Source organism: Galleria mellonella, unplaced genomic scaffold (genome assembly GCF_026898425.1).
Source record: "Galleria mellonella isolate WM207_F2 unplaced genomic scaffold, CSIRO_AGI_GalMel_v1 utg63, whole genome shotgun sequence".
NCBI classification, from domain to species: Eukaryota; Metazoa; Arthropoda; class Insecta; order Lepidoptera; family Pyralidae; genus Galleria; species Galleria mellonella.
In genome coordinates, this window is record NW_026442130.1 from 8,320,956 (window position 1) to 8,346,712 (window position 25,757).

At 31.8% G+C, this 25,757-nt stretch overlaps 1 protein-coding gene across 3 annotated transcripts in view; it reads right to left on the minus strand.

Annotated features, from left to right (window-relative positions):
* Window positions 1-16,245, minus strand: part of LOC113521929 (carbohydrate sulfotransferase 11) — a 67,873-nt gene extending 51,628 nt beyond the window's left edge. For 2 of the 3 annotated variants that reach the window (XM_026907605.3, XM_026907603.3), the window contains exon 1: window positions 15,852-16,245. The gene's annotated coding sequence lies outside the window, so the exon portion shown is untranslated. Of the gene's footprint in view, window positions 1-15,799 lie in introns of all 3 variants that reach the window. The other variant, XM_026907600.3, reaches the window with a different exon arrangement.
* Window positions 16,246-25,757: the final 9,512 nt, after the last annotated feature.

Below are 25,757 nucleotides of genomic sequence, written 5' to 3' on the forward strand. Positions count from 1 at the left end.
TTATTTGTTTTGCGAATATTTTCAAACTATTATAAACGATTTTTTTAAGTAATTGCAAGCTTTTAAAGTTATTACGTACTATTGTTACGCTGATACGGTGTCTATATTTTTTAAATACCACAGAGATTACAAACAAGCACACATATCTATACTAGCTTTATAAAGTAGAAGAGTTTGTTTGAATGTGCCAATCTCTGGTATTGCTAATTTCAATAAAGCTTTTTTCATTTTATAGCATATTTCTTGAGGAAGTTTATAGTTTATCACATTACGACCACGGGTAAAGCCGTGAGATATATCTAGTAGAGTATAAATATACATAAAGAAAAGATTTTTTTAATTAACCATAGGAATATTGGTACCATGCGGCCGAAACCGGATTCTTTCTAGTGTGTTTATTTATATGCTAATGAAATTTACATTATCCAACAGGCTGATTTTAGTTTATCTGAATGATTGCTTCATTTATCTCCTGTCTTTCGATTAAATTATGTTCCAATAGGAATACTATAATATATGATATAAAAGTAATCACTGAATATACGAGTATGTATTTATACAATTACAAAAAAAAAATAGATAACGTGTCAACTTAAACATTCAAATTATAATTAAGGATCTTAAATATTTTAATTTTTTTTATTGGTTTGAAAGGTAATCCAAATATAAAGCAAGACGCATGAGAGAGCCTTGATATGGTCTCTTGTTGTGTCTAAGGTCACGAAGTGTTGTGTCTAGGTAAGAAAATCAATGTACCTAGAGTCCAAGCGAATGTGTTTTCATTATAATATCTGAAATAGATGTTTAACATTATGAAATATTGACCCAAAGGTTGTAGATGAGAAGTAGAAGTCGAAGAAAGAAAAGAAGGTATCTTGGACAGAGTAATTCTTATGAGAAATGCTAACAATATTAATTACATGATAAGCGTGACAGAAAGTTTGTTTTGTGAATACGATTCAAAATGATAAATGGAATTATATCAAATCTATATAAATAAAAATTGGTTGCCAAATATATAAACTTTATATATATTAGGTACTTAATTTTATTAATTATTTGTACTAAATGCGCGTTACTTCAGAAATACTGCAACTTTGTGGCTAATTCATTTTTTTTTTATTTGTACTAAAGAAAATGAAGGGAAGACTTGGTATTATTTTCTTTAGTAAACCCGTGAGAAGCCGGAGCATGTAGTTAGTTTGTAATAAATTGTACATGATTTAACAGCAAACCGGATGTTAGGCTGTAATTGGCTATTGCTGTAACGATAATGAGATACTCAATCAGAATCTAGAGTTTATAATGCTGTTGTCATTGATGTCGTTGTTATTTTAACAATGATAAATCAGGATATGCATGGAAGCACACAAATTTGCAAGTACTAAACTGAAGTGTCATTGTTGATTGTCAAAGTGCCTCCATTACAAATAGCTGTATAATAGCTAATTCTGTTGTAGGAAATATTAAAACTAAATATTTATTTTGCTGTGTGACGAAATTAATAACTTATTAATCATTGATAAAAATTGAATATATACCTATAGAAAATATGTACAATACTTATAAAGTCAAGATTTTTTTACTACGTATTAAACTCTAAGTCATTTTATAGTTTATAAAATAGCCGAGAATTTAAACGAAAGTTCGTAAAACGAATTTCACGTTGCAACGCGTAATGGGATCATTATATCTAAAAAATGGCAACATTTTACTCTTACACTCGAGATTGTTTTGAATTATATCTCGATTTGTGTTGAGAATACGTAATTCGAGAAAATGACTTTGAATATCGAGATTTTATAGTAGAGAAAGGATTCGAATCACTATCTCTATTTCGAGATTATCTCTAAAGAAAAGAGAATTAGCCTCCAATCAGCAACTGGAGGCGCTTTAGTTCGATATTATTAGCGAGAAACAATTTTTAAATGACTCGAAGAGGCTCTCGATTTGTATTTTATTTGTGTATAAGACGCACAATGTTTTAATAATACTGTTTGTTTTTCTTTTTCAGTTCGCTCCCGCGTCGCATAATTATTCTGCAAGTATTGAGGTAACTTGTATTTTTACAAAGCTATATCTTAAATTAATGAAGTACTGCGTTTTTAATATTTCATATATAAATAAACAATTCCATTGCAAGATTACAACACTAACTGTACTGGCCATATCTGATAGCGTAAATTAAATTAACATATACATTGAACCAATGACACCTTTGTGAAGTGCATGTTTTTAGAAATTCAATATTGTTTTCGCGTAGTAAAAAAAATGAGTTCCAAATCAACTGCTTCGCCACTAAATTGTAGTTTCTGTTAATGTGACGACGATTTGCGGTTTATGTGCAATTGAGCCGAGCCATAGGCTATATTGAAGCCGCCAATATGGTTTTTTGTAGAGTTTAGTACACTGATATAGTTGGGTGTACCGTTATTACTATTTGATACGCACCATGGGACATTCGATTTATTGAAAATATTATTAGACAGTATATGAATATCATCTGATCATCATCATAACAGCTTTTAATTTTCCACTACTGAACATAAATCTCCCCCTTGAAGGATCTTGTCAGCAATTGCCATGCTTGCAGGTAGATTGGCAACCGCACTCAGGCTTTAGAGATGTTTTAATAGGGACGCTGCTGCCTATCCCTCGCCCTCCTTTAGTCGCTTCTTACAACACCCACGGAAAGGGTAGAGGTGACCCGTTTTATTCCAGGACCTACATGGCGAACTATCTAATAGGAAAACAATAATTAGGATTATAAAAATATGCTGACCGAAGAATCAACTGAGCTAAGAATAGAAATCAATTTAAATATACAGATGACGTATAAGCCAATTTCCTAGGAAGTTAGTTTCTGACGAAACATCAACGAATTGTAGTAAATAATGTGCCAGGTACAGCTAGCATAAATATGTAGGTAGATAATATGCAGAAAATTTCTCTGTGATATTTAAATATTAAATAAATAATGAATATGTTATTAAAATCTATATAAAAGACGGTATATAAAGAGACCATGAATAAAAAATGTAAACGGAGGCGAAAAAAGAAAATGTTAACGTTTCAGAACATCCAATCACATATTCTTATCAATGGGAACAATGAAGCTGGGGTACTGTGAGCAATTTAATTTTTAAAAGAAATACTCTTTCCTCCTCGGACTCGGAATTGGTTCACTGAATCGGATCCATTTAATTAGTCTACCATTGGATTGGAAATTAGCAGTTAAGGGTAAATGGATTTCGAAATGAGAACAAAGGGAAAATCTGATGAACATTTCAGAAAATTTCAGAGAACTGGAATCTCGACGCAACGTGCAGACAATGCTTTAATAATGACCAGTAGGAATTTTCGAATAGGAAACCAGAAAATTGGACGTGTTAATTTAGTAGATGTAAGTTTGGTTTATTAATACATCAAATGTAATTCTATAGTCAATGAAAGAGTAACCAAGTCCTGTTCAAAATATCAAGAAACTCTATAAAAAATACTAGTAAAATATCGCAACGTTCAATCAATCTGTTAGACAGCAACTGACCGTTATATGATCGGGTAAATTATTTGTTTGTTTAAAGTCTATAAGTATTTATTTATTTAAATTTTATTTATTTAAAAAAAAAACATGGTATAGAAATTTGTTTCATGCTAATGACACTGGCATCTACCTGACTGGTATATTTAGGTGATAAAGTGGAAGGTATCAAAAGCTTACTATGAATATGGTACCTACTATAAATTGATATGGGTCTATAAACCTATAAAGACAATTATTTAAAAAAATGGCTATGGAAGCTCAAAATAAGCAACACAATATGTAATAGATTCTAACAGATTTATAAATAAAAAAGTTTAATCAACCTGAAGAATCGCATATAAAATGCTATAAAATAACGGATCAGTTAAACTGGCTGAAACTTTTTTATTATATGTATTGATTTTCGAAAATTCTGTCTACTCCTGCGAAGCTGGGTCGGATCGCTAGTTTTTAAATATAATGTTTATTTATCCCTCTATTTGTAGCGACATAACATGAATTGTCATGTCTGTTTGGACGGACTTCAATAAAATTTTGGTAAGTACTCGTATATGATTACTAAGCATATACCATTGTGTTAAAAACCCAAATGGTGTCGTGCGTCTTTCCAAGACTTTCATGCTTTTAATTCAATATAAGTATGCATACTAAATGAGACTACACTTAGAAGTGGGTGGATTCGGTCTATTATGTGGGCGGTAACGGCGATACAACCTAATTTTAGGTGGTAATAAATAGACCAAATGTCAGACAGTGCTGTCAAACATAGAAACATTCACCTCTTAAATAAATAAGTAAATATGCTATATACAAATAACCTATATACATAAATAACGCACCGTTTACTTATAAGTAGGTAGATATCGCCAGTATAATTTGGTGATTAATATTATTTATTATAAACGAAAGATTATTACGTTCAGTTTCGAAATGCACAAATAAAAGTTTAATCAGCAAAGTATACTCTAAACTCTGAATAAACTACTTGGATGTTAAATACTTTCGTTAACTTTATTTGCGTGAAACGCGATCTACCAGTTTACTCAACAATAAGACTCGACGGTTAAGTTTGAAGTAGATTAATCAGAACATTAATTTTCGATTGTAAAACAGACTCTTAAAATGAGGAGTGCCTAATTGTCTTATTGTGTTTCAGTTTAAAGCGTAAAATTAATGGAATTATATCTGACACGAGAGGTCACTTCTTCCTTAGAAGTATTTACTCTAAGTAAATAGTACAAATACGAGTAGTAAGATAGTAGATAGATATTTACTCAAAAGTAGAACTATATAACGAGAGCACGATACATCAAAAAAATCATAACTGCTCGCTGTCTGTACATAGAAGATATATAAGGAAAAATTGTTATAGAATTTATGATGGCAATAAAAGTAAAAAAAAAATTTTTTGAATTTTTGTCTGTCTATATGTATTTTTTTTTTTTCACAAATGTGTTGAGGTTATCTCCACTTAACAAATAATATCAGTAAATTGTACATACATTATCACACTAATTTATCAAAAAGTACATATTTTGCTCCGCAAAATTGATTGATTAAAATTTTATAACAACACACATAATGAATGACGAGTTTTCGTAATATATTTGAATTAGGAACTCGATATCGTGTCTTTAATGTACCTTATAAAACAACGGCTTCAGTCAAGGCGGATCAACACGGGTATAAACTCTATGAATTGCAAAGGGAATTGCCAAAATCGGTTCAACATTGGTGGACTTTATTACATAGTGTCAAAAAATACAAACGAATTGGGAACAACCAATTTGAAATAAAATGTTGAGTATATTAAAACGTGACAGATATGTATGTACATATATATGTTGAGTATAGTTATTAACTTAGTATCTCTATACTCAAATACATATCTATCTTCTAACTTAATGACCTATAAAATGTTTGATAAATATTAAATATTAATACAATGCAAACTATATTTAGTTCTCTGCCCCTATCTACCTACATAGAATATCAGATGATATGCGGTCAAGATCACAGTTTGAATATTAATATATGAAAATATGTAAGTGCAAATAGATAACAGAAACTAGGTATTTACAATTTATATATCAATAAGCAAACCACTAATTACGTAAGTCTTAATTATATTTTACTTCTTATGTAACTTCAAAACTGAAGGATACAATCGTTAAATATATTATATTATCTGTGAATAAATAGACAAACTTTTATAACTACTTATTAAAAATCTATCTAAAATGAAATAGACAAAAGAAAGTATTCATTGACTTATGCAAAATGAAGCAAACACTATTTTATTTATTTATTATATACAAGAAATTTACAACAACGAGTACATTAGACCCCGCACTAGGCGAACCTGTATCGCAGAAGTCCATAAGGGATTACCAAGACACGGTGATTTACAAATATAAAATAAATTAAATTAGTGAGCCAGTTTTACGAAAACAAGTTAGAATGAAGTGCTTCGTGAAGAAATATAAAAAAATCGAGACGGAGGCGACATTTTACATTTCGTGTATACTTTTTTTTATAATTGGACGTATAAATCATATTTTAATTGGGGAATTTAATTTAAAAAGGAAGGAGAAGAATTTACACAACCGAGTGGTATAGGGACGCGTGAATAATCACCTATATTTCGTACGTGGATAGGGGCAGTTATCCCTGTTAAACCCTAATCGTTCGTTACATTAAAAATTCGGTGTGTGTGTATTAAAAATGCGTCATAGATCATATGATGACAATAAATATAAAACGAAATAACAAGTAACAAAGAAAATAATACAAATATTATTTTAATAGAATTGTAAAAGCTGTCGAATAACAAAATATTACTTTGAACAGCTGACATTAACACGCGAGTCGACCTGAGTCGGTGCCAAAATAGAAGTTATTAGTATTTTTACAAAATGTACAATCTTTATATTCGTACTTAGATTGTAGTGAATGGCAGTCTTAGATTTGTTTTAGAAAAATTAATAGTTTTTACTTACTTAATGTGATCCTAAAACACAATACAGTTTACAGAATTTCTATAGTTTTATTTTAAAAATGTTATTACAAATCTATTCAATGTTATAAATAAATTTATTTTTAATACAACCTATTTCTAAATGAATAATTTATTTGGAAATAAGAACAATTTAATGTGGTTCATAATTTTGATATTTTGATATTACTGACGTATACAAGTTTTGTTTTGACTTGAGACTTAACGACTTTTGAAATAAATACTGATTTTTATTTAAAAATATTTTTTATCACTATTATAGACATAAGTTTTAATTTATAAATATTTATTACTTCCACAAATAATTTTGTTAGAATCAATGATGTATTTAATCACATACTTTTGGCAGTTACCTAAGGAGTTAAATTTTTTTTAATACAAAAAGAAGTCCCAATAAACATAATCCCACATTATTTCCACTGCGTTCAGAATTGTCCTACTTTAAAATCTTTATTTGTACGGTCGAGTTATGAGATAATTCTGTGTAAATTATTACCTAGTTATATAATAAAGATGATATCGAGTTGCTGCGTTTCAAATAAGTATTTTACGATTATATATTTACGTGCTAAATTAAGTTGGAATCTATCTCCATGTCAGATTCCTCGATTTCCTTATATACTCCTATATCTCTTGTATTCACATATACATATCAGTTCTAGAGATTTTAAATATGAAGATAATTAATGAAATAGGTAGATAATAACAAATGTAAATCAATATAAAACTAATACGAGGTCTGTCCGGAAAGTTCGTATAAAAGTGTTCTGGAATGCGAGAAAGAGGAGTGGGGAGGCCAGGTAAGCGCAGGACCCCTTCCTTATGTCCCTAACAATGCTTCAGTTCTGGTCTGACCGCCGTGCGGTGCGAACTGGCTTGTCACGCCATCTGTGAAGTTACCTCTTAACGAAACCCCGTCGGCATGGAGCCCGCTTCCGTTGAAGAGCAGCGCGTCGTAATCAAGTTTCTCTCGAAACTCGGCAAGAATGGCCGTGAAATTTTTGCCGATCTCAGAACAGTTTATGGGGATGATGCTGTGAAGGAACCAACCGTCCACAAGTGGCTAAAAAGATTCAGAGAGGGCCGAGAAAGCGTTCAAGATGACCCACGTTCAGGACGTCCTTCCACTTCACATTCCGACGAAAACGTGGAAAGAATTCGAACCTCCAGGCCAGACAGTTGATGGAAAATTCTACGTCGATGTGCTCAGACGCCTCAAAGCTCGTGTGGCACGAGTTCGTCCAGAATTGGCGCGAGAGGGGCGTTGGATTCTTCACCACGACAATGCCCCTGCCCACACCTCTCTTGTTGTCCGTGAGTTTTTGAGTAAAAATTCCATTACGGTGACCGAACACCCCCCCTATTCGCCGGATTTGGCCCCGTGTGACTTCTTCTTGTTCCCAAAAACCAAATTGGTACTTCGGGGGCGGCATTTGGGGGACATAAATGAGATAAAAAAAGCTACGACGGGGCAGCTGAGAAACCTACAACCAGAGGACTTTCAAGGAGCCTTCTCACAGTGGAAACGGCGTTGGCACAAGTGCATTATGTCACAGGGGGAGTACTTTGAAGGGGATAAAATTGATTTACCTGAATAATTGTAAAATAAAATTTTTAAAAAACTTTTATACGTACTTTCCGGACAAACCTCGTATATTAATATTAGATACTTCAAATCAACTGCATAAAAAAAAAAAAGATCTGACCCAGTAATAGTAAATAAATTTTATTGTTTATGATATATTTAGATATTTGTATAGTTTTTAATTTTCCTAAAAGTATTTTTTTATACAACTTATATTGGCTGTTTGCCAGCTGACGGCCCACCTGATGGAAAGTGGTAACCGTCGCCTATAGACATGACCAATACCATGGATATAACAGAGTATACTGTTTTGCTCATGATACCCCCCCATTTGTTGCCATCCCTGAGGACTCAGGTGTTATTCCTCTGTACCCTGTAAATTCACGCCATATCCCACCCTTCAAACCGAAACACAGCCATGCAAATACAACTACTTCACGGTTGAAACACGAATGGGACAGAGGTACCCAAACAAACGACTTTTATACAAAGTCTCCCTCTGGTAAGTACAAGTGTAGGTACAGAAAGCATTAAATACTAGAAAGATACTATACAAATGTCACCTGCATGGCTGCTCTTATCCCACTTGTGTTTTTGTATTTCTGTTAAGCAATTATGCTTAGATGGCTGTGTTTTAGTTCGAAGGGTTCCTCTAACCCTTCAAACCGAAACACAGCAATAAAATTACAGGGTACGAAAGCAACTTAAGAATGGTAAAAAAAAGCAACATATATATGGTAAAAAAGCATCGCGGTGTTATGTCCATCGTGCTGTTTGTATCTATAAGCGATGTTTACCACTTTCCATTAAGTGTACTGACGTCTTGTTATCCATTTGAAATTCTATAATAAAAAAAAAATTGTGCAGAGAGACAATGACATAATTTATGTTTGTTTTATTCATTTTTAGAACGTGTAATCCACGTCCTTGGGGATTAGTCAACACCTACCTATTAGCGTTTACGTCGCGTATTCTATATTTACATATGGCACTTGGTCATCCCGGTATTATTTATCAGTTCAACACGGTTGAGTTGAGAAACGATGATATAATGATCACTTTTAACGTTTAAAATATTTACGAAGACTATTGTAACTATATAAAACTTATCACACTATTCAATTCGTCCACTTGTTTAAGCCAAGTCTCTCACATGGTCGATAGAAAAAACAAAATTGAGTATAATATCTTAACTCATTCTTTCTTTCTCTCTCTCTGCTATCAATTGTTATAAAAATTTGCAATATTTGACTGTTTGTCATGTACATACACTCATCAAAGGTCGTATTACAATTTTTATTTACTTTTTTATTCTATATATTTATTGTTTTTTATCAATAATAAAAAATAAACTAAATGAATATTGTTATGACTGCAATATTTAATAGGATAGAGATGTCATCGACTGTTACCGTTAATGTCACTTTTAGATAATAGTTAATACGAATTATGTCACATAATGTTAATTATATTAGAATATGATTCACATTATGTGTATCTAGAGAATGTATTGTAATGTGCTAATGAATAAGAAATGTTTCATTCACAGTATACCTACTACGAATGATTAGTCCAATTATTTTTCATTCCCACGGTATCAAAAACGTATTACGAAAATTCTAAACTTATTCAGGTGATGTTACACGTGTAAACGAACAATGTACATAAAGGTAATCGGAGATTTATGGCGGTCTCGGGTAGATATTTGCAATTCGATTTTAATCACATCGCTAGTGTCGAATACGCAAAAGTGACACGAGGCAATAACATTTGTACCCTTCCATACAACCTTAAGGTTTGAGTATAAATTCAAAATTTAAATCAAATAAATAATGTCTCTACATTTATTTCAATTTTTTTTTCAACTAATTGAATAAAGTTTTTGTAATATTATTTTTCACAATATAAACAGACTTCAATCAAACAAAATAGTGAATAATAACAATCTTTCGATAAAAAGGAAAAAAAAACATAGTGCCTTTTGCATATCATGCCCATGTGTCACATGTCTCGGAAATGCAAAATTTTGCCTTTGTTCTCTTTTTAAAAAGATGTATTAACATAACGTATTTTTTCAAAATATCTAATAGTGAAATGATATTATTTTTTCTACGCGAACAAATTGCTTTCTTTTAACTTTTTATTTTTATATTTTGAGTTGATATACCTACTATACCAATACGTTTATATTTAAAAAGTTTTATACTTGAAAAAATATAAATTAATTGTATAAAGTAGGGCATGGTTGTAGCCCACTTTTCTATCTAATGATATCGTGAGAAAGTGTTGATGCAATGACACGTTATGAATCCACTTTATTGTCGCGTGTTGTGTTTAGTCGTGTGTTTGCAGACATTAAATTAATTAGTCGATACCAAAGCCGAAGCGTGACTTGTGAATCGATTCCAACAATGAAGACAGCGATAGTGTTATAACGACTCAGTCGTGAAACTATTTGTTTTCGTATTAAACAAATACTACATATGCAATGATTATTTTAAAGAAGACAAAAAAAGAGAAAGACTAATACATAAGACATTTGAATAATTTAAGTTTTGTTTCTTTTACATTAAAACGTGATAAAAACATGACTTTACGCCTCTTTTTACCACCTTCACGAAACTTTCCGCCTGCCCATTACTTGCTGGATGATAGACCGGCGACGTGACGAGTAAAATTTCGTTAGGTACACAAATTTTTTAAACCGTTTAAAAAAAACAATCCAAAAAATGTTCGGAACATAGTGGCAAAGCAACATACATTCACTACGTTGGCAAATAATTTCAAAAACGTGGAGTTATTAAAAGAACAAGAAGTAACGTGCCTAAATAGTGTTTTTTTTATTTGCGAACTCTATGCAAATGTTACAGAAGTGGTAATTTATTGATAATTTCATAATGATCTAAATTCAGTTATATAAGAAAACCTATGATTGCGACAAAAGGATAATCAAAATTAAAATAGTGTTTGATTTATTTTCTTACAAAATGCTATAATCAACTGTATCGTCTATTAAAGAAGTCTAACTGTACCTGTGCTATAGAAATTACTAGAACAGAAACTTCAAAAAACAATAAAATATGTTAAATTTAGTGTACTATATATAATAACTAACCAGCTGAACGCGTTCTATAGTCATATGGGAGGCTCAAAATTTTTTATCGTCTTTCGATCTATGTTTCTTTGGTGAAAACGTTCGAATTTGCTGGTAAAGCATTCCTTTCAAAGGATAACGATATGAATTTCACGCTGTATAGTATACTATATAAATGAAATCCATTAAAAATGAATGAAAGGGTCAGCTATAATCTAAAAAAAATAAGGATAATCCTCCCAATTTCGTGCGAATTTTAATTATTCATTTATAACAAAGTATCGCGGATTTAGAAAATTGGATACGGATTTTATAATAGGCTGTATGTAAGGTCTTATTTTGTTTATCGTCTATCGATAATCGTGACTACCTTATTGAGCATAACGTATATCTATTGTTCCTTTTTTGTTATAAATTCGAAGCTAATGCCAATAGGGTTATTATGGCGAGCGATGCGAATTTGTTTTGGTATGTTTGAACAAAATGTTTCTCATCACCAAAACGATGACTAAGAGTGATAGTTTCTTTAACATACATTGATACAAAATTTCTAGTATTATTCAATTAGGAATTTCACCATTTAACTGTCATAGGCAAAAAATACCTTAAATTATTATATTAGACATAAGTACATATTGTGATATTAAAATTAATTTTAGCATTTGTATTTTAATATATTATATTTGAAGTATCATGCGAGTGAAGGGAAGATATATTGAGTATGGGTAAGTATAGATACGAGTATATGAGGAGTGTAATTAAAAATTGTGTAAGAATTTTATGAAATTATAATGATGAATATAAGATTTGCTTGTTTTTTACAAGTATTCCTAGGACATGCCAGAGAAACTGATGGTCACGGAATTCATGATGACTTTCCTGCGAGAGAGCGTCGAATCGAATTGAGTTCGAATAAATCACATCGAAAAGTCTTCAAACATAGTATAAGGCAACGTCCGTTTGACGTCTATTCGATGTGACTTCGATTTGATACCAATTCGATCGGGTTCAGTAACCCCGTTCGTTGTTTCGTATAGTACGAGGACAATTGCTCCGATGATAAGCAGCTACCGCAGTCTTGTTACACTGGAGGTTACATTAATTTTTGAATATTCACATAAGAATACTCTCATGAGGAAAGGTCATTACCCTCATTTAGTTTACAACCAACACTGTGGGAACTCTTGAATATTGAAATTAAGGCACGTCCTAACCGTGTGACTAATTACAATGGACACTTTTTACGATGACGTTGAAGTTTTCCTCATTTTTTTATTAGACAAGACACATTTTAATGTAGAATCACGTCCGAATGGAATATACTTCGTTATTTAGTACAATACATGTTTTAAATGAATAAGATTAAGTATAAAAATTTATTTGCGTCAAATCATGTATTTATTATTTATGTCTAGGTGAAATGTTATAAATATGATATAATAAATACAATATTATAAATATGAAAGAGAGTTTTTGTTACTTTTTACCTGCAGGGGGAAGCCTCAAGACGACGCGTAATATTTTCTATCTGTATATGCCGTAGGTATTACATAAACACATTATGAACAAAAAAAAGTACTACAAGGAATAATAACTTTAAAAGTAGGTATCTATCTATTTGATACTTCTTGAATTGTGCCTTTGTAATAAACCTTTGTTTTTTTAGTCTAAAACTATCTTAAAATCATGTATATTACAGTGTAATTAAATTACTTGACCAAATGTTGTATTAAAATGTAATATTATCTACATATATCATTAAATAATAGTATTGAAATAAAATGATCTGTGTTTAAACACATATTTAATACGAAGATAATTATTATAATGAATTGTAATATAGTCTGAACGGAAAAGTCCAATTGATAAGTTAGAATTTCAATAATAAAAAATAGATTCTACAGATGCAATAATGATGCACAATAACATATAAATTGTATGTGAGAGACATTTGAGAAGCCACAGGACGGCCTTGATAACTCACATTCATACTATTTGGAAACAGGTCTCAAGTAGGTACGTGAATAGGTATTATTAATTCATCATATTACGATGGTAGGATATCTAATCAAAATGTGTTTATATTAAAAAAATTTTGCAAACAATGCAATTGATGGATTTTTTTATCTATACACATCGATACTGAGTTATGTCAGGTGTTAATGCTTTGCTTAAGTCACAGTTTTGTCTCACTACTGTAAATTGTTTTATATTTCAGACAAAAAGGCATTGGCCATTTATATCTATTTTATAGTAAAATAAAGAATAAATAAACATATTTAAACTTTCTGAATCCATCAATAGATTAAAAATAAATTAAAAATGCTTTTCAATAAGATAATCCCTTATGGATTATCTTACTTAACGCCTCAAAAATAACTAACAATATAACCATGCGACCTTAATTGAAGATTATACTGCATTAAGCAAAAGTTATAAAAGACGTAGACGTGTAGTGTGCATGTAATAAAATTAATCATGTACCTTACTTCTAGATGTAATATCTTAATATAAACACTGCCAAAACAGGCCAATCTTTTTTTATTTATACAGATTTAAAATCTTTATTTCCCCGTAAATGTACGCTTCCACCAGTAAAACTTAAATAGTTTTCATTAAAGAAACAGGAATTGAATGGCATAAAAAAATCTTGAGCCCCCTACTAAAACACAGCCTGTTCAGTTGGTGGGTTAGTGTAGGAGACTAATTCTTTTGTTTTTTTTTTTTGTAATTTTTGGTTTCCTAAATACTGTCGTAATATGTTTTTAGCATGTGTAGATTTTTTATTTTATGTAGCGCTATTAACGATTATATAACGATTTTGGTTTCATTTTAATTCGATATCATTATGTATATCCGTAAATAGGAATACTAAAATGAATAGTTGCTACTTCAAAATTTACATGTATTATCAGATTATTTCGTATAAATATTGGCAAAGACATAACTTTATTGATAGAGAAGATTGGTCCTAATGAATACATACATAAATAAAAAGTTGACCTGTTTTTGGCAAAGCGTTTTATTTGAGATATGACTATATCTCAAGGTATCAATGGAATTGTTTCTATCAAATGCGACAGGTTATAAAATTCTGGTCTCTTCAAGACCAACGATGCATGTAGCATGAGACAATGATAATCATCAAAATTTTATGCTTGACTTATGCCACATAGGTAAGTTTGTGTTTATTATTTGAGTTTAAAATTGATAAATCATGCGAACGAAGTCACGGTAAAAAGTTACTAAAAATACTAATTAAAACTGTACCTAAAGCAAGCACCGAGATTATACGAATGCGTAATAGCTATGTAATTGTTTTCTAAGTAGAATATTAGGTTAAGTGTAGGTAATCACACTAATGACAGATACACTAAATTTATTAAAAAGCAAATCGTATAAGTTACGCCAAGTATGATTATGATCTAGAAAACGCAGAATCAATCGCGCAATTAATAAATTAACACGAGCTATATCGATTGCAAAAGGAATTATCAAAATCAGTGCACATTTACGAGTAGCAAAAATATCGCGTATGTAGAATCTAAGTGGATATTAATTTGTATATAATTAGGTACATACCTAACATAAAAAAAATACAAACTTGAATTAATAATCTCTATTTTTGAAACCGCTTAAAACTAAAACAATATTAACAAGCATAGATTGAGCGTACTGACATACTTTTTCTAATCTAATTATCAGAGATTTAAAATATTCTCTTTCTAAGTATATAAGTATACCTAAAGAATTAATAAGTTAAAATGACAGTGGAATCTTTCGTCACGCGAGTAGTCCATTCAAGTTAAAAGTTCATATGACTAAGCATTCATGAATAAATGGTAGGCACGGAAGTTCAAAAGCCCCATATCTATTTTTTATTGGAAATGGGGTTTTTTCCTTAACTTTTATGTTTTATATTTTCAATTTGATACTATTTTGTAGTGTATTGTAACTTTTGTGTCTATCCGCAATTTCTTACCTGCTATAATTGTTAAATATACACATGGAAACAATTTGGTCTTAAAATAATGTAAGAAATCAGACGTCGACATCTATCGGTATAACTTAGATCATTATAACACATACAATATTAAATTGGTCCCACCAAGAACCTAACCCAGTATTCAAAAATATATCCCTTACGCAACCAACTACTAGACACTAGGTACTAAAATTGCAAAGGTGACTACTAGGCCTTGGAATTTTAAATAGTAGAAGTACTTAATTATCTCTTTCCGAAATTTACAATGCAACCGAATGAATAAATTAAAGATGCAGTAGTAAAGGTATTGCAAGGACTATTTTATAATTAAATTGTCTTTACTCATTGAATTTATATTGTCATAAGTCTTAGACAGACAGTTTATTGCCTAAAGTAAAGATATTATGTGCATGTGCAAATATGCGTAACTCAACAAATATGCGAAAAACAAATTTTCAGGAATTTAAATAAATATACAATATAAACATTCATCACCTAATAGGTAAGTAATAAAACGTAATGTGGACGATGATCATGATTTTAGATTGCTAAATATCGCAATTATAAGTACCCACTTAAAAGTGCGTAATGCAAGCTTTAGGAGAACGTCATAATTTTTGTATATACCTAGGTATATAACGGTATTGTTCTCCATAAAAGGTCAATGTCACTTCACAAAATAACTGGTCCATTAATGACTTGCCTACCGCATTTTTATATAACATCCTGTCACCATTAATTATCACGTGCGCTTTCACATTACGATGACAATAAAGAAATTATATCATCGCATTTTACAAATTACACAATTGTATTAATATTATTAAATTAATCGGTATTGACATTGAATGATATTATTAACACACAATTTGTTTATAAATAAAGCTTCACGGGCGAATCGGTTGCGCTGCGCGCTATGCGCATAAAATGTCAAGCGAACAGTGCGGAGGATGTAGGAGAACGCCGGTGACGTCAACGGTTTACATCCGCACACGACAGAAGGCGCGGCGGCACTGGCTGGTCGGAGTGGAGTGCCCGTCAGCCGGCACCCGCTATCGACCTCTCGACATCACGATGTGCCCGACACCACCGCAGTCTGCTACTGCAAGCTCACTGCTGCAGTGCAGCTTTATTTTTGGCAAAGCACCCCGATACTTAGCAAATCACCGATCACGAGAAGTGTGTACGCATCGAATTTGTGCCAACAAAGAGCCCGCGACACGCAACAGCTGAGCCACTGACCCCGTTCTGAGCGATGCTCCGAGGCATTTGGAGTTTCGATAGCGCCAACTTTTACAATTTCTCTCGCTGTGCATGCATTGTTTTGTTATAAAAACCGCGAACGTTTATAAATAATTATACGCATGCGTGGTAGAGACATCCAGCACCAGCTGAGGTGGCCTTGTTCTCTCTCGCTCTCATCCTATAAGTATCTACATCTATGTATGCGACAAGATGCTACAGAGTGACCTTTGTCGCTGATCAAAGGTCCAAGGTCTGATACAATAAAAACGCTATGGCAACTCTACATTGTTATGTAAAATGTGATTCGGTTTTGGTTTACAGTTTAATCATTAAAAGATTACCTTCAATATTGTTGCTATGCTACAAAATAATTATAATCATAAACGGTCCTTCTTTGCATTAATTCAATTGTTACAAATATGATTATTCAATCACCTTCAGGAAGTTTATATATAATCCAGTAATCAACACTTCTGAAATATTTGCCGGAGATGCAAATTTTGCCATGCGATAGCAAATTTATAACACGTTCTGTAAGTTAGCTTATAGCTGTAATGTTATTAGATAAGACTGTGTTCCACATAAAAAAAAAAAACTTTATTTCAAAATTAAACTACTGAACCGATTTTGTTAACATTTCTATGGAACCAAGGTATAAACATATCCTATCATATAAAAAAAAAAAAGAATTTTCTATATCGATTTTTTTCAGTTTATAACTAACGGAATTATGATGTAACACTTAAACATAATACAACCGAAATGAGAACCTTTCTTTTTGACGTCGATTGAAAAATCTCTTGTATTGAAGACTTTTCTTTCTACACATTGTCCTATAAAAAATTCAGATACGAAATTTCCAGACGTAACATACATATATAAACCATTTCTCTGTCACCTAATTAACATACATTGAACGGCGGTAAAAATAAATAAGAATTTTATACGTAAACACTTGTATAAATAGTAGACGATATATTTATCGTCATACAAGATAGATCTAGCACATGATTATTATCATTTTAATCATTACAATCTTTTAATATTTCACTGCTGGGTACGAACCTTTTCCATAAGAGAAGGATATTATTTCCTTGCTGTTACTACGCGGGTAGAGTTTGACCGTTTGGTATTTTTTTTTATAAATGGTAACACTTGCGCTATCAGAATAAATTGTTGAGGTATCAGTGATGGATGATAGGTGAAAATGATCCAGGCCAGTTAGCCCATCGTGATGAATTTATAAGAATCAATCGCGATGGTTTCCAGGGAGAATCGGGTGGAGGTTGATCTAAAACACTATTTTGCTAGCAATGGGGCTGCTAATCCCCATTACTAACAACCTCCCTCTCCCTGGTCGTTTGATATTAGGTTCTATTTCGATTTCCCTTTCTACCATAAGACCAAATAGAAACTGAAGCAAGTGTCTGCTATTAATGCTGAGACTTGTTTTCGAAAACTACCAGAAGACAAGCTTGCTTTGAATGAGATCTGGTGGAATTCAGGAGTTTCTTGTGAGTCAATAAACAGTGCAGTTTATCCAAATTTTTTACACGTCAAAAATAAAAAAAAAAATTATTATATGCTAAATGCAAGAAGTACTTTCATGATAATTAAAAACTGCGAGTAATAATATAGGTGTATTATTTTGTTTATTTTTATAAAAAATATAAATAGATGCTCTTAATTATTTTTTCCAAATAATTATAGTTGAAAAATGGTCTGTCTTATGACTAAAAGTTCTTCTAGTTGTAGGCAACCTTTGGATGGAGAGGACTAGTTGTAAACGGTTTGATCGCAGGCACGATGTAAATTCAAATATATTGCAATATTACAGCTATATTTAATTATATACCCTTGGATGACAAAATTTAAAAGCTGTAAGTAAGTGTTCTCAACAATTTTTATTCAAAATTTACAAACCGAAAATTTGCATTATTTAATTTTCATAAGTCACTTTTTAACATTATTGTCCAAGATAATTTTATTAGTAACCACATAGTTATTCTCGCGGTTATTATGTCACTGTTTGTTGAACCTCATTAGTTTATTGCGTAGTTAAACATCTACATTCTTTAAATTTCTTTGTGTTCATGTTTACATATTTACCACGTTATTATGATGTAATAGCTACTTACCTAGATTACAGAGTAGCAAATCTTCTGAATGCTACTAGTTTAATAATATGTCGAAAGTTATTTTGATTTATAATTACAATATTATTACTTTAAATATTAATAGATTTTAAAATACTGATTAAAGTGTTATGAAAATTAAATATTTTAATTAAACCTTCGTGTACATATAATAAATTATTCGAATTGAAAATCTCATTTTCTGAAAGGTACAATTAAATACCTATATTATTACTTTCTCTACAATTTCTATGGGTTTACTAGTCGATATAAATTCAAGATTGGTTGTCGCTTATCACCATTCACCACCAATCTTATAACTTTCACTTGGAATTTTACAATAGGGAATAGGACCTATAATATCATCATCATCAGTGCATCTCGTAAAGGTAGCTGGATGTTTTCTGTAATATTTTGCAGTCACTAAGTCATTTACGTTAATATCAGTGAAAATAATAATACTTTATTTTATTTTCTCTATTTTACTTGTCTCTGCAGAACTATTACTGTTATGTATACGTATATTATTTATTTTATGTATTAAAAAAGTCTTATGCCTCTCTTAATACATAAAATACTTCTTAATAAAATCTTTACAATTTGAACAATATAGACAATTTTCCAAGCCAATGGTCTCCCTGTGCTTCTTTTATCAATTCATCGCCTCTGTTATCTTCAAAGTGACAATAATTACAATGTAAAATATATAGCCCTACTGGTGTCAATTCTACATACGGGTTACGCGGGGATCACATACTGTTCGCCATTCCAGTTTTCTCCAACGGTAGTTTCCGCAAGTCGATAACCTGAGCGTACAAAAAATTCAGCTTCGGCGCCATATGGCACAGAACAGTTGTAAAATCAGTGCTGGTGATAGAAAAAGAACAAAAAAGAACACACCACTTTTTTGTCTCCATCTTGTCTAAAAACTTAGCAAACGAATCTATCAATAAAATCATTATCACTAGAGAGTTTATAAGATAAAATGAGATAACGATGTCTAATGTCTTGTTTTCTCATGCGAGTCTTAATCAAAATGTATTATCAATATATTCGTTTGTTAATTACCTATCCTGATTCTGATAGGATTCAGCGAGTAAGGAAACTAGACACAATCTTCCTCTTCTTATCTACTAGCAATATCCATCCACTTCCGAATATTGCAGAGCCTCGACTTTTTTGCGATGATCCATCTCTACTAGCATTGCATAAAAAGCAGTGCAAAAGGTCTCGAAATAGAACTCTATATAAATTCGCCTGCTCATTATGGTGATTGTAGCTAATATATTTTCCTCTTATTAGAGGAGATTCTTGCTCTGGAGTAAAATGTAATAATGGGTTGTTATGGTAATTTAGACCTACTTTCTAAGGAGCCAGACAAGTCTCCAGAACTGTAGTGAAAGTGGGCGATGGAAAAGTTGTACACAAGGATGGAGGCATTTGACTCGGATCTTTCTTTTTAATAACAGTCCTATAATAGGCGTGGCATATAGATAAAATACGAAAATTTAACAGAGTTGACTATCTTTAAAGTTTATTAATTTTAGATACAATTTTAGAGAATATTTTTGAATTGATCCCAGAGTAATAAATAGAGGAAATTAAATACACACGAAGAGTACTTCTTACCTCTAATATTTATACATATTTTAATGGGTATTGAGAATAGTCACAAAGACATAAAACGCCTAAATTCTTATACTAAAGTACTAGTGACTATAAAACCTACATAAATGCAATAAATAGTAGAACTGGACACGAGTGTACGCAATAAATTTGGCATTTTCTGCCAACTGTTCTGTGATGAGAAACACCGTTATCAAACTAAATAATCCGGTTGACAACGGTAAGCTCACCCTCTGCAATGTTGGTTTTAATATGCTTGGCAAAATTTAGGCATGTCGAGACTTTTTGCAACAATTTAGAGTCATCAATGCCTCTGATTAACTCATTAAGGGTTATCATATTATAGTCGAAAGCATTTTCATTTTATATAAATATAAAACTCCGTATCTAGAGGTTATGTTTTTATAAAATTTCTAAGAACGTTTCGGCATGTTTGGCAAAGGAACTGAGTGATTAGAGTTTTGTGCATTATTTGGATGAATGTTTACTTTCTTTGTTGTTTTTTTTTTATCTCCAATTGTGCATTTTGGAATTTTGTACCTAAGTGTGAGCGTAATGGATTCGCCGAATTACTAAATAACACGATATATTAATTAACTTAATACTCTATAATACTATCATATAACTAATATCATATTAATTAATCTTTAATATCGTCGTATCATGTACATTATGTCAGTTTATAAAATTAGATATATGCCAGGAATTGTCATATGATTTATTCCAATATTTCTAGGTCATTTCATAATAAATTGATATAAAAACCAAATTATCTGGCAAAAATTTCAGCGGAGTAACACATTTTTTCTAAAACATTGCTAATAAAGATGTATACTAGTAGTAAAAACGGTCATAACCTTGAACAGCTGATTGGTCATGGGCAAGGTTTATGGCAAACGTCCAATAGATGTCATAATTCCTTATAATCGTTTGACCAAATCTGCTTATGAGTAAATACCATATCACGTTGCGGTCCATAACACCAAAAACGTAAAGGGAAATACTTTTTATATCTATACAAATACTAGTTGCATGCCACGGTTTCGCGTGGATGTACTAATGAAGAAAATGAGATTAAATTTTCCCTAAACTATGTAATGAAATTTCAGAATTTTATGTGGAGCATTTTATCCTATTTTTCAAATTCTTTCATAAATACTTTATCAATTAACACAAAACAAAAAAATCCCTTTAAAGTATAGGTCCGCGTGTGTATATTTTAGTTATAAACTAATATCTATATTAAAGTGATTGTATAAAAGCATATAATTAAATAAATAAATATTTGAAAGTACTATCGTAGAGATGAAAGTGGTATGAAAGAGATTTTTGACATTCTACTAAAAGAAATAAGACAGATAGGAGTAAACACATTACAAAAGCGCCAATAATAAAACTTGGACAATATTAAATTAATTCTTAAGTCAAAGTGAATTCGTATTTGACTTAGAACAAAAATCGATTAAAAAGTCAATAGAACTGTAATGGTATGAGATCATCTTTTATATACATAGGTATCTATTATATAAAATGGAAACACGAGGCGTCGACGCATCATCATTTCGACAATCGACCACAAAGGAAGTGTCATTTAAAGTAACTATTTTAAACTGTCCAGCCCACGGCCGCCTGCTAGGTAATCACTGGTATGAAGGTCCATTTGATGCTATTTTAGTACTTAATAAACGCTCTGTAATTCATACTGAGCAGGTAATTGAAAGGAGGATTATAAAACAAAATTGTTGGTGTCAACATTGCATGAAATGAGAACTATGATTCTATTTTTTATTCGGGTTTAAAAAGGAAACGGTTCTCTATTCGTCTACATGTGTATTTGTATGTAAGGTTTACATGAGACTTTCACCAAATTTGTATAAATTTTTTTTATGGGTGAAAATGGAATGGTAACCCCGCCTGCGCTAACGGGTTACGCTGGCGGAGCACCAGTGAAGGGTGATAGACGAAAATGAAAACAGGCCAGTTAGCCCATCATGATGAATTCATCAGGAATTAACTATGATAGTTTCCAGGGGGAACCGCAAAGAGGTCGACTTGGGTGGGTATATTGCTAGCAATAAGATTCTTAGTCTTTATTACTAACAATCCCTTTCCCTCCAATTTGTATTTATTTTAATGTTTAATTTGCTTTTATAGTGAACGTAACACTCAACTACATTAGTGTCATCAGTAAAATCAAACGTGACAGATGGCGATTCCATCACTGTTAGTCGTTGTTATAGATATTGGTATGTTCCATCTTCAGAATTGTGACAATTGTGTGTTATAAAATGGCCATTATGTATTTTTTCTTTCTTTCAATTAAAAAAAAAGTTGTAATCATTTAAAATTGATAGAAATAAAGAACTCTTTCAATTTTAAATTAACTTTTTTTTTTGTTTCGAGTGGAGGCCAGATTCAAACTAGTGACTAGTTCTGACCTTGGAGATCTATAAATCGGGATAGTACACCGAGTACATTAATAGGCCATAGGCACTCTCATCAAGCAACAAATGAATGAATCTAGAATCGTTTAATGCTGTTTTATGAACGCTGATTAATGAACAATTATCTAATTGAAGGACAATTATCTAAACTTGAAACTTTGCAGGAATGTTTATTTCAGAGAATAGGCGTACCAACCAAATATAAATATTCAATATCCTTTTTAATCCAACATATTCACATTACTTTCGGGGAAGGTTCAAATTTTGCGAGATTGAAGTCCGCCTGAAATGCAGTAATGACTTCATTATGGATTTGCCTTGTTTTAATATTTAAAGCTATGCCAACTCATTTACATGCTACACGTTTCTGAAATTCACTTTTTAATAACTTGAAGATGGTAAAATCATTAAAATCTTTTAAAACAGGTATCATAAATTTTTTTCTGAAACTCCTTTTTCATTGAGCCAATTGTGAATATATGTATCTATGTTATTGTTTTTGTATGTATTTGTGTTTCTAGGTTTATTATTATTATATTTAATATGTATTATTATTATTCACATATGTAGGTGTATACAGTTACTTTTTATAGTATTATATGTTAAATTTTAACTAAATATTTTGGAGTCTATCTTTAGCTGTACGGTTTTTACTCTTGAACATTCTATAGGTTTCTTTCTGCTTCTCAAAGGTTGAATGTAAGAGATCCTTTTATAGGATAAGTCCACCATTGTATATCTTTTAATGTGTCTAATGTAAATTATAATACATTAAAGATTTTACAATACAATATACCTATCTGTGTTCCCAAGAAGGCTTACGCATTCAGAAATCTAGGTAAACGGATACAAGGTCACCTTAATGCTAATACTAGATCAGTTTGTTTTCTTAGACCACCACTAATGGAAGTACACTGTCGTCTGTTTTTCTGTCGCGATGGCGAATTGGAGCGAATCAACATAATATCGGTAAAAAAATCGCGTTCCACTATATCTTTTAAGATGAATAAAGGCTCCTAGCGAAAATTTTTGATAAACTACAGAGACACGAATATTTATTTTAATTCTTATTAATAAAGTGTAAAGAGTTTTGCCAGTAGTTGTCACGCATAGCAGGCGGGTCAACAACTGCAGTTAGGCTTTGGTGATCTTTTAAGAGGAACGCTACTGTCCATCCTTTGACTACAGATAATATAATACTATACTACTTTGATCGTTCCCTTAGTTGCCTCTTATGACACCTACGGGAAAGCAAGAGGTGGTCCAATTTATGCCCATATTATACGGCAATTATTTAATGTGTATAGTAATATTATTAATAATAAAATAATATTAATAAATAAATAAATATTAATAAAAATATTTTTTTATACTTTATTGTAATAATTTACGCATAGCCAGCCATTTTTATCAATCTACCTCAGATTAAGAATGTGCAGAGAAAAAGAAAATTATTTTAAGAAGTAAAAACTAGGGATTTACTCTTTTCAAACCGATTTATCTACCTACCTATATGAAAAATAATTTTATTTTTGTTTAAGTACAATTTATGATGGCGAGTACAATTTATGGCGGCGAGTACAATTTATGGTCGCGCGTAGGTAGATTCTATTTTATTTTTAATTATTCACATTGACAATCTCAGTATTTAGTATACGGCTCCATCATTACTACTACAACTTGCATAGAGGTGGCGCTATCTGATGTCAAAAATATGTAGATTTCCTCGCAAAAAGATCTGATGTATAAGACTTAAGAAACGGCTGCCTTTTATAACACAGGGGGCAAATGAGCATAAGGCTTGCCTGATGGTAAGTAAATACCGCCTCCCATGATCACCCACAACACCAAAGACATTGCAGGTGTGCTGCCGGCCTTTTAAACGCGCATCTAACGCGTATAAAGTCATAAATGCACATCAAATTGCTAAATAGGCTTGTTTTCAAATTTTAAAAAATATTAGTGCAGTACTTTTACACATGAATGTGTTGAACAGTTTAAAAATTACACAAACAAATATTGCACCCGTGCGAAGTCGGGGCAGGTCGCTAGTTTTTTTTATGCAACTTAGAATGGTTAAACAAACTGACGGCCCACCTGATGGAAAGTAGTAACCGCCGCCTATAGACATGAGCAATACCATAGACTGTACAGTACATACTGTTTCGCCCATGATATCCCCTTGCAATTCCATTGCTGAGGATTAAGGTGTTATTCCTGTGTACCCTGTAAATTCACTGCTATACCCCACCCTTCAAACCAAAACACAGTCAAGCGAACACAACTTCTTCACGGTTGAAACACGAATGGGATAAATGTACCCAAACAAACGTCTTGTACAAAATCTCCCCCTGGCGTGCTAGTGTTTTATAAAACAGATAAAACAGTAATTTTGCGAAACCAGAATTAAAATATTAGGTTAAAATTATCTTTTAGAGAAAAGACGCGTCTGAATCGAGGCCGCTGTAGGACTATGGAGTAGGTAAATACAATTAGTAAGTCCTATTCTACAAATAACTGCACCTTTAACTATACATAAGTAGGTACCAACTGTTTCCGTTCCAATTACCTATCCACGTGTTACAATTTGCCTGTCTGCCGTGTAACAAGGGTTCACATTACCGCGGCAGCTATCTACTTTATTAACACTGTGTGACGGACTGTGCTGTGGTACAACTAAAATAAAATAAAAAAAGCTGTGGAGGACGTTAATCCATACGTAACTTTTAAACAGAACATTGCGATATATCAGTCTGTATCACTAGGTTTGTTAGGTCTAGGGTTATCACAGGATATTTTGTTATGGATGGTAATGGAACAATTCCCTTCTCCCCCCTATTATTGTTTTATTTTTTTGATGGGTGAAAATGGTATGGTAACCCTGCCTGCGCTAACGGGATACACTGGCGGAGCACCGGTGAAGGGTGATAGATGAGAATGAAAACAGGCCAGTTAGCCCATCGTGATGAATTCATCAGGAATTAACCATGATAGTTTCCAGGGAGAACCGCGAGTAGGTCGACCCGGTTAGGTATATTGCTAGCAATGGGATTCTCAGTCTCCATTACTAACAATCCCTTTCC